We start from the raw sequence: 10,003 nt of genomic DNA, 5'->3' as shown, positions 1-10,003 counted from the left end.
GGGATTTCGAAGGTTTGCCAAGTGCAACTCTAGGGAAAGGAGCAATGTTTACAGCAACTGTTAACGTTCTTTCTTTTTTTAGTTTAGCCTTAATGGGAAAGTCTCTTCAACTCTAAAGATGCAATGATGCCAAAAACATAGTCAGTCAATTAGGCCATCGGCAGCCCTGCTTTGATCTCTTGTCAAGTGGGGAGCACCTTTTTTAAAAAAAACACCCACAAGCCGTAGTATATTAAATGTTCAGCCACCAAGTATATGCAGACGACCTTTTTCTTTTTTTGAGAGAGCTTGAAGCAGATCGGAGCAGGGCGGAAAACCAAGTCTTCACGGAATGGGGTCTTGGCTTTGAGCTCTCATGGCGAGACGACTGGGTAGATTCTGCTTTTCCTTGGGTCGGCAGTCTGGAGAGGTTGCTCTCCACTGACCGGCACCGATCTTCAATGCCGTTCCCCCCTCAAGGAATTGGGGGAAATTGTAATCCCGCAAGGCGTCCCAAGATCCTTTGCAGATCCCAAGATCCTTCACAGAGTTCTTGGCAGGGCAGTTAACCCTTGTTGTATTTTTTAAGATCTCAGGGCAGAGATCCAATAGGCCGCTAAAAAATAAGTAGGATGTATTTCAACTTTGCTGAACCCAATAGGCGAGCGGTTAGCAGTGCTAGTTCAACTGGGACAGCTTCAGGGTTTGGAGGATGCCGGAGTGCTGTGCTGTAACACCCCGCTCTCTCCCCCGTGAGCTGCCCATTTTCTCGCAGATCCTCTTCCAAGCAGATCTGCCTCCCCAAAACGGTGGATGGCTCATCGCTGACTCCTTCACAAGAGCTGGGGCACCCTATAGACTGCATAAGGTCGGAAGTGGAGGAGGCCAGGCAGGCACTTGGTGCCATCGAAGAGGAAGGCTTCTACTCTCACCGTTGGTAAATCACCTCCTAGCATGTTTTACCTTGAAGGGGATTGGCTTTTTAGGCAGAAGCGGCCAGTTCTCCACATGCTGTCCGAATCGGGGCAGCTCCACGAATCGGGGCAGCTCCACGAATCGGGGCAGCTCCACCAAGCGCCCGTATTGAGTGGCCTTCATTTTGACGGCACTTGCCTAAGAAGCAAGAGGGTCATACAAGAATGCGGCCGGGTGGGTTCTCTCCAGCCGCCTGGACTTCAGACAAATCCGTAGCTACGAACTCAGCATCTGCTTTGATTTGGGTGGGAGCAAATCCTAGTTACAATTATGTTGACCCAAAAGATCCTTTGGTGGGAAGTGCCACCTTTGCTTCTTTTTCATGCTTAGTCACCAAGGTTTCAGTTAGCGAAATGATTCAGAGATGCATGGCAGCTCATCTGGTCCCACTCTGCTTGCAGCTTTTAGACGCAACCAAACCGTTCCCTTCCAAATTCATTTGGGTTTTCTGGTCCCATTGGCACGATGTTAGATGCACAAGGGTTCGGGCTTTCACCTGCTTTCTCTGGGCAAAGGTTAGAATATTTTTCTTCACACGGAGAGAGAATTGGAAGGACCATCAACCCCCTACTTGGTGTGGGAATCCCTTTTAAACGAACACACAAATTGTGCATTCTGGGAGGTTCCCCCCCCCCCTTTGTAATTCTTGGCTGTGAACTGTTCTGTTCAAAGACAGAAACATGGATTCTTTTAGCAATAGCAATAGCAATAGCACTTACATTTACATACCGCTTTATAGCCGGAGCTCTCTAAGCGGTTTACAATGATTTAGCATATTGCCCCCAACATTCTGGGTACTCATTTTACCGACCTCGGAAGGATGGAAGGCCGAGTCAACCTTGAGCCCCTGGTCAGGATTGAACTTGTAACCTTCTGGTTACAGGGCAGCAGTTTTACCACTGCGCCACCAGGGGCTCTTTTACCAAGTAAAAAAAGACAAAACCACACACAGTTCGTTTTTAAAATGTACCTAAAATTTTAGGAAACCTGCGTGCAGCCTCCTATCAATTTATGTAAATGGCTTTCGTGGTGGTGGGGTAGGTTTGAAAAAGAAAAAGAAAAGAAAAAACACCCCAAATTAATAAAAAAATGAACTTGCAAAACAAAAAACAAAAAACACCCCACAGATTTTTTTTTTTTTTTGGTATGCTGGGGTAGATCTATTTTTATTCTGCTGGAAATGGTAGGCGAGTGTCTTCTTGTGTGGCGTGTGGCGGGAGGCCCTTTCAAGCACCTCCTTGGGTACTGAGTGATGGCGTGAGAGCAGCCTGCCGGCACGGGATGGTCTATCCCACTGCCGCGCTCGGGTGCTCTTTCTGATGGACTTCTCAGTTGGAAGAAAGAACACAAAACACGGACGTTGGTCTCGGCTGCCTTCCTTGCGCCCGCAAGCTCTCGTCCCCAGAGCCTGGAAACTGAATGGGGCCCAAGTCAGCCCTGGCGTACGAGACGGTGAAGCCCTCATGTGATCTGCAACTTGTACAACAAGACGAGGTGGTGATGGCCACCAGCTCGGATGGCTTTAAAAGGGGCTCCGATAAATTCATGGAGGACACGGCTATCAGTGGCTCCTAATCTGAGGGCTAGAGGCACGACGCCTCTCAGGCCCAGCAACAGCAAGAGAGAGGGCATGTTCCCTCTAATGCAGGCCTGCTCAACTTAGGCCCCCCAGCTGTTTTTGGACTACAACTCCCATAATCCCCAGCCAGTGGCCAATAGCCAGGCATTATGGGAGTTGTAGGCCACCATCTGCAGGAGGGCCGAAGTTGAGCAGCCCTGCTAGTCTGAACGGGATCCCAGATGTTCTTGACTACAACTCCCACAATTCCCAGTCAAAGGCTGGGAATTCTGGGAGTTGTAGTCAACAACACATAGAATCAGTGTTCCCTCTAAGGTGTGTGCACATGCATCCGCTCACAGATTTTTTGATGTCTGCTTAGTTAATTTTGGGTCCCGCTCCGGTTGAATGAGGAAGGTCCCACTCGGAATATACATGTGCACATACTGCCTTCAGACTGCCACCCAGAACAAAATTCCTTCTGCACACAGATGAAAAAAAAAAACAGGACACTGCATGGAATTCCCTCTTGGGCTTCCAAGTGGCATGTTGTGGGCCACTGTGGGAAAGAGGAGGCTGGATTAGATAGGCCTTGGGCCTGATCCAGCTGGGCTGTTATGTTATCTGTACCAGGCATCTGAGAGCTCTGCACTCAGGTTCGCTTTTGAAATGAATGCAGATCTCAAGTTCTTGCCCACCTTTTCTCCTGCCCCATTTCTATCCTTCAGCTGAGACGGGACGTTTCTTTGGGGAGGAAGATGGTCTTATTCCAGTGAAAGGCAACAAGCAGAATGTATCGCCTGTCGATTAAGCCCTTATTACTTTGTAAAAATAGCAGTAGTTCCGCGTTTAGTTGGGTATCTGAGTGGTCTTTGGTTCCTAGTTAAGGCTAGAATTGTATGTCTTCTTGGGAAAAATGGGTACATCATTGGGGAATGTCGTCTCATCCGATCCCGAACTCAGTCAAATGGAATGGATTGTTTTTAAAAAGAAAACGAATAGAACACTTTTTAAAGAAGTGAATGCAGATAATCATTCACACAAACGAGTGGACATCTGTACACTCACACAGCATGTCTATCTTCGGCACCCTTAGACGTTATGGGATTGGCCACATTTTGTATTCTGTCTTGCCTTCAAGGAGCTTAGAGGGGCATTCGTGGGGAGCAAGCAGAGATGTGGGATTGGAACGTTTCCCCACATTTTGTTTTTCGGTGGCTTTCCCGGTGGCTATCCTTAGGAAGGGCGTGAGCGCCCACGTGTTTTGTTGGACGAGCTGATGATCCTAGAACAGATCTCCGATATTTAGGCAAATGGAATGCTGTAAATTACACCCCAAATCTCTTTTCTTGATTTTAACAGCACACATAGCAAGTCTCAGATTATTTGAATGCAAAAAGGATACACTTCTGCACAGGAAGGTGATCTGTTTGCTGTTTTAAGCCAGATTTCCCCACCCACCCTGGATTTTTCCTGGGTTTTTTTGAAAAGCTGTGTCCAGAGTGTCACGCCTGCAGCCTGACCAAGGAGGATCTTGTTTTTGCCAGCTGTCTACCTTGGGAGACATGCAGCCCTCTAAGGCAGGCCTGTTCAACAGTGGCCCTCTTGCAGATGTTGGCCTACAGCTCCCGTAATCCCTGGGTATGGGCCACTGCGGCTGGATTATGGGAGTTGCAGTCCAAAAACAGCTGGGGGGGCACCATTGAGCAGGAACAAGACACAAATACGAATCCACCTTGGCCCGCCAGCTGGTTTTGGACTACAACTCCCATCATCCCCAGCCACCATGAACAAACAGCTGAGGGTTATGGGAGTCGCAGGCCAATGTCTGCAGGAGTGCAGCTCGTAGGTTTCCCATACTAACCTGGCTGAGCAGAGAATCAGAAAGTAATGTTTAGTTGAGCATGGAGGTCATCTTCCCCACTTCTCCGAAGAGAAGAGCCGCTGCTGTGGAATCCAGTGAGAAGAAGGGTGGGCAAACCTGGCCCTCCGAGCAGTTGCACTGCAACTCCGCTAAACTGAGGCTGGGGACGATGGGAGTTGTAGTGCAACAGCTGGAGGGCCAGGGTTGCCCACGCATGGGCCAAGACACATACTTGAGCAGCACAAGGGAAACGTTCTTCCCAGACTGCCCCACTGCAGATGTGGGACTGTTGCCCCATCGTCCAGCCTAGTCTTCTTCCTGCTTGCCTCTGTGTGCACGCCACTCACCCCAGGAAGCGCTTCACCGACTACACCCGCGAGCCCTGCGCCTGCTGCAGTTCTTTAGGCACAACCGGGTGGTGTGACTACGAAACTGGCCGTGGTCCAGCATGCCCTTCTCCTTGCCTCACCTGCTGCTGGCCACCGGTTCTCGCCCCTGCGGCCAGGGCCCTCGGAGCACGTCGGGCGGCATGGCTCAGGAGAAGGGGGGGTCTGTCTGTCTGTCTGTCTGGTGAGCGTGGGACACACGCTATTGCCAGGATCCGGCCTTGCCTCCAAACCGCCTTCAGGCGTCGGCTCCAGCGGTGACGTTGCGACCCATTCGTGGCCTCGCCCTGTGTGCTGACCACCTGAAACTTCCTTCCTCCTCTTTGAGCCCTAAACTGGACGACGGGGGATGCTGACAGCTAACAAACTACAGGGCATCGCCCCCTCTTGCTGTGGGCTGCTGGAATTTGTTGCTTGTGGGACTTTCCAGGTGCCTTGGTCACTGCTGAGAGCTGGCAAAATGGCGGACGTCCAAGGCTCTGGCCAGACGGCAGCTGGATGTGTTACTCACCTAACCTATGAACACTTACGACAGAAAGGGCAAAACCAAGGGCCCCTACTCCCCACAGCATGGGTTGGCTCTCCAGCTGTTGTTCAACTACAACTCCCAGCATCCCCTGCCACAGTTTATGGTGGCCAGAGATGACAGGAGTTGTAGGTCAACAACTGGTGGGAGAGCCAGCGTGGCCTGCTCATGCTGAGGGTGCTCACTCCGGGCCTGACTCTTTAGCACAGGGGATTCTCCGCCTTGGGCCCCCAGACACCACTGGACTACAACTCCCATCATCCCCAGCTGCAATGGCCAGAGGCCGCTGGGGATGCTGGGAGTTGTAGTCCAACAACGTCTGGGGACCCAAGGTTGAGAACCCCTGCTTTAGCTGCGGTCATCAAAAGCTGGGGTGATCATCCGACCAACCTTAGAGGCTAGTTTGGCCATTTTATGGAGGAAAAGTCAGATTCGGTGCAGAGAAGTAGAGCATTTGGCAAGCAGAGCTGTCAGAGCTCAACCCATCTTGGAGTAATACTGGGGTTTTAAACCCTGCAGGGGGACAGGGAGGTTGTCTCCATTCAATACAGGTGTTTTGAAAAAGAATACACATGGCATTTCGACACACACAAACAGGTCCAGTCTTAAACAGGTTGGAGTGTAAACAAAAAGAAAAGAAAAATGAGGACAGTGGCTTTGGAGAGAAGCCCCTTGCTCGTAGCCAGGCAAAATGGGGTTTGGATTATAAAAATACCAGCTCAAACACTTCTTTGCAAACTCATTTCTGTTTCAAACAGCAACCCTTCTGCACCCATCGCCAAACACTGAAATTCACATTTTTGCTGGAAAACCAATTTTTCGCTAGGATTTGCTTTTTCCAGACTAATTTGTGCCATAATCCTGTGAAAACACGTTTGATTAAAAATACATCAACAAGACCAAACTCGGCTTTCTTTGCCAATTTCTATGGAGGAGGAGGAGGGAGCAAGCCTTTGCATGCCCCTCTCTGTCCTTCCATCCAAAGTAACTTCTCTTTGCATCTCAGAGAATGCCCCCCTAGCAAAAAATCAAAATAGCAGGTATAACTTCCAGAAGCAGCTGCACAAATCCGTGACAATTTAACAAAACTGGGCCTGTACGGAAGATATTCCTGGCAATAGTCCATAGTCCACAGGACGTGCAGCATGCCACGGGTGTAATCCTGCACCTGCCGCAAATTTGAAAGATGGCCTCTGTGCTTCTCAGAACCCACAGCTGTGCAAACAGCCACTTCCACGGGTTCCCCCACTGGGGACAACAAGAAAACCTGCAGAGGGAACGGCGTGCAGACCTGCCTGTTCTGAGCAGCCCTGAGGCTGCTGTTCAAGTCCAAGCTGCCATGCAAGCAGCCGCCTCAGGGCGCAGTGTGACACCTCGGTAACGCCAGCCACGGCATCCCTCTCCCCGTCCCCAGCTGCTTCTCTAGACTTCCTCTAGCAAGAGGATCCGTTCCTAGAGCCCAGCAGAGATGCCCAACGGATCGAAGACCATGAACCAGGTTCGCCAACAGATCAACATCATCTGGAGAACAACTCCGCAACCTATCACAAGGCCTGCTGGATATGGGAAGCTAGGGGGGGGGCTTAAATGCCACCTTTTGGAAACAGAAAGGGTTTTCACACTTCCCTCTTGGATATACGGGGAAGATCCTGGAACAGAGCGAGCCCAGGAAAGGGGTCGGCAGGGTCTAATTTCCTTCTCCCCAGAATTTCTGTGGGAGGTGTGCATCAGCAAGCATGCATCTTACCATGTCCAGTAGACTTCTGTTCTTTCTTTCTGGGATTCCATTTTGGGATGGGCAGTAAGCTACCGTGGTTTGATGCATGATTCCATGTTCTCTCAGGACCTGCTGTGTGGCGCTGGACATATATTCTCCTCCATTGTCTGTGCGTAGGATCTTTGGCTTCTGCTCACATTTGTTGCTTGCCATGGCCACGTAGTCCTGGAGTTTCTCAAGCATCTGTGATTTCTCCTTTAGTACAAACACACCCTTGTAGCGTGAGAAATCGTCTATGAACGTGAGAGAAAATCTGAAATGACCTATGGTTGCTGGTAATGATCCAGATAGATCGCTGTAGATTAGCTCCAGGGGTCTTCTGGTCTTCCTTTCACTCTGCTTAGGAAATGGCTTGTTAACTGCTTTGGACTCAAGACAACAAACACAGTTAGTCACAATGTCACATGGTACAAAATCAATGCCATCAGCTAATCCCTTTTCCTTCATGTTCTGGATTGACTCATAGCTCCTGTGTCCCAGGTGTCTATACCACAGTTGATAGCAGTTTTCACGCGGACGTGACTGAGCAAGGTTCACTTTATTGGGCTGGTATGTTCAGGTTTGGACTGGGCTGGCCTCTCTCTGTCTGTCTTTGGTACAGGTTGCTTCTGCACACTGTACAGGCCTTTGCATTCAGAGCCTACAAGGCAAACTTCTCAATTCTGGGTAACAACACATGGTCCATTTCTAATATACAGTTCACAGCCTTGTTTCTCTAGCTTGGATATTGAAAGGAAGGAGCTTGAGAAGTCAGGGATATACAAAACATCTCTCACAAAAACCTCATTCATTGATCCACCCAGTAACTTGCAATACAAAATTCCTTTGCCTTTCTTCTTTGCTTTAATTGTAGTATTATTGCCCAAATGAACAATCTCTTCAGGAATATCAAACAGTTCAGTATAGAAATCCAAATGATGTGAGACATGAATTGTGGACCCACTGTCTAATATGAATTTTCCATCTCCTTGAAACAGTGAAGCACCGGAATTCTTATTGGTATTTGCACACTTAAAGTCCTTATTTAAATTTCTCTCAGTAAAATCAACTCTTCTTGTCTGATTCTTGGGACAGTTCGCCACCTTGTGGCCAAACTGGTTACACAGAAAACATCTAAAGGCATTCGTCCCAGCTGGCCTCATTCCAGGAGCAGTCTCCCTGCTGGCGGTCATGTGACCTCTCTCTCTGGACTGAGTTTCCTTGGCAACGAAGCCAGACCTCTTTGTATGCAAATGTGGGGGCCCCATGCGGTTTCCTTTTGCAGCATTCCCTCCCCACCTTGGGTTTCCTCTGGAATGGCCAATGGTTGCTTTAAGAGCAAAGTTACTTGCCAATTCATTTTCATAGCTAGAATTCAAAACTTTTCTTCTCTTTGCCTCAGAAGATATGGTTTCCACTGCTCTCTCAAAGGTTAGAGCGGTGTGGGTTTCCAATTGGCCAATTATATTGCTATAGCTGGGGGGCATGCTTAGGAACAGAGCTTCCAGCTTCTGACTCTCTGTAAATTCCTCCTCTGCAGCTTTAAATTGTGCAAAAAATATTCCTGCCTGCAACCGTGGAGAAGCCGCTGCCAATCTGTGAAGACAATACTGAGCTGGATGGACCAAGGATCTGACTCGGTATAAGGCAGCTTCCTATGCTCCTCTGTAGCAAGCATGCATTGTCCCCTTAACTAAGCAGGGTCTGCTCTGGTTGCATTTGAATGGGAGACTTGATGTGTGAGCACTGTAAGATATTCCCAAGATAGGGCCGAGAGCTCAGTATATGGCAGCTTCCTATGTCCCTATGACATGCAGGGTGATTTCCTCTGCTTAGTTAGCCACAGGCAGAAATCCAACTGATGCAGCTCTCTCCGTGCTGGAAAACTTTTGGCATGCTTTTTCAGTATGCTGAATAATGGGGGTGGAGCCTCTGCTTTTCATGCAGAAGGATCCCAGGTGAGGCCCCTGGCGGCATCTCCAGGTAGTGCTGCGAAGAACTCCTGCCTGGAACCTCAGCCTGAGCTGCTGCAAGTCAGTGCAGTAGACCATCCTGAGCTGGATGGACCAAAGGTCTGACTCTGTAAAAGGCAGTTCCCTGCATTTGCTGTTTCTGCCTGTGGTGTGGCTACTGAGACCAGTGCTTGCCTCCAAAGAGAAAGGGGAAAGTGGCAACTCTAATATCAACGAAGAGGAATGTGGTTAGGAAATAGAAGAGAACAAGGGTGCTGCAGCAGGATCAAAGCCAAAAGAAGCGACTACGCTCTTTTAATTTAAAATGCCATTTGTTTCAGATCTACGTAAAACTCCTGGCCTTGGAGCTGCAAGAACAATCTCAGGTCAGAAACACTCAGAAGGAAAGTCTCCACGCTTCACACACGCACACCCCTGTTTCCGAAAGCATCCGTGTTGACAGGAAAATGCTGCAGGAGGGGAAACTGAGTCAAAGTTTCTGAAGGGTCAAAGGGTCCAAAGTCTGGGCCCATCACGTGTCCCTCTCTGCCAGGAGAGAGGGCGCAACTTATAGGGGGAGCCGGCAAAGAATGGGAGGCAGTGGGGGGGCGGGACTCTGGAGGGAGGGGGGAAGGAGAGAGGACCTTTGCTGCTGGGGACACCAGGCTGCCTCTAAGCCCGCTGGGTTCAAAGTATCTCATTGTATAAGGCCCACAACAACTGGCCTGCTTGGAGATGGGAAGGGGTGGGTAGGAGGTGGTGTGGGGAGAAGAAGGGGGGGCCCCCTAGGAAGGGAAAGCCCAGAACTGCACAATGGGATGTGAGTGCTGTGTGCATGTGTTTGTGTGTGTGTGTGTGCATGTGTGTGTGTGTGATATGCATGCATGGCCCCCCTGGTGGCGCAGTGGTAAAACTGCCGCCCTGTAACCAGAAGGTTACCAGTTCGATCCTGACCAGGGGCTCAAGTTTGACTCAGCCTTCCATCCTTCCGAGGTCAGTAAAATGAG

This window comes from Hemicordylus capensis, chromosome 12, assembly GCF_027244095.1.
Source record: "Hemicordylus capensis ecotype Gifberg chromosome 12, rHemCap1.1.pri, whole genome shotgun sequence".
Lineage (NCBI taxonomy): Eukaryota > Metazoa > Chordata > Lepidosauria > Squamata > Cordylidae > Hemicordylus > Hemicordylus capensis.
Note: the sequence above shows the minus strand (reverse complement) of the source record.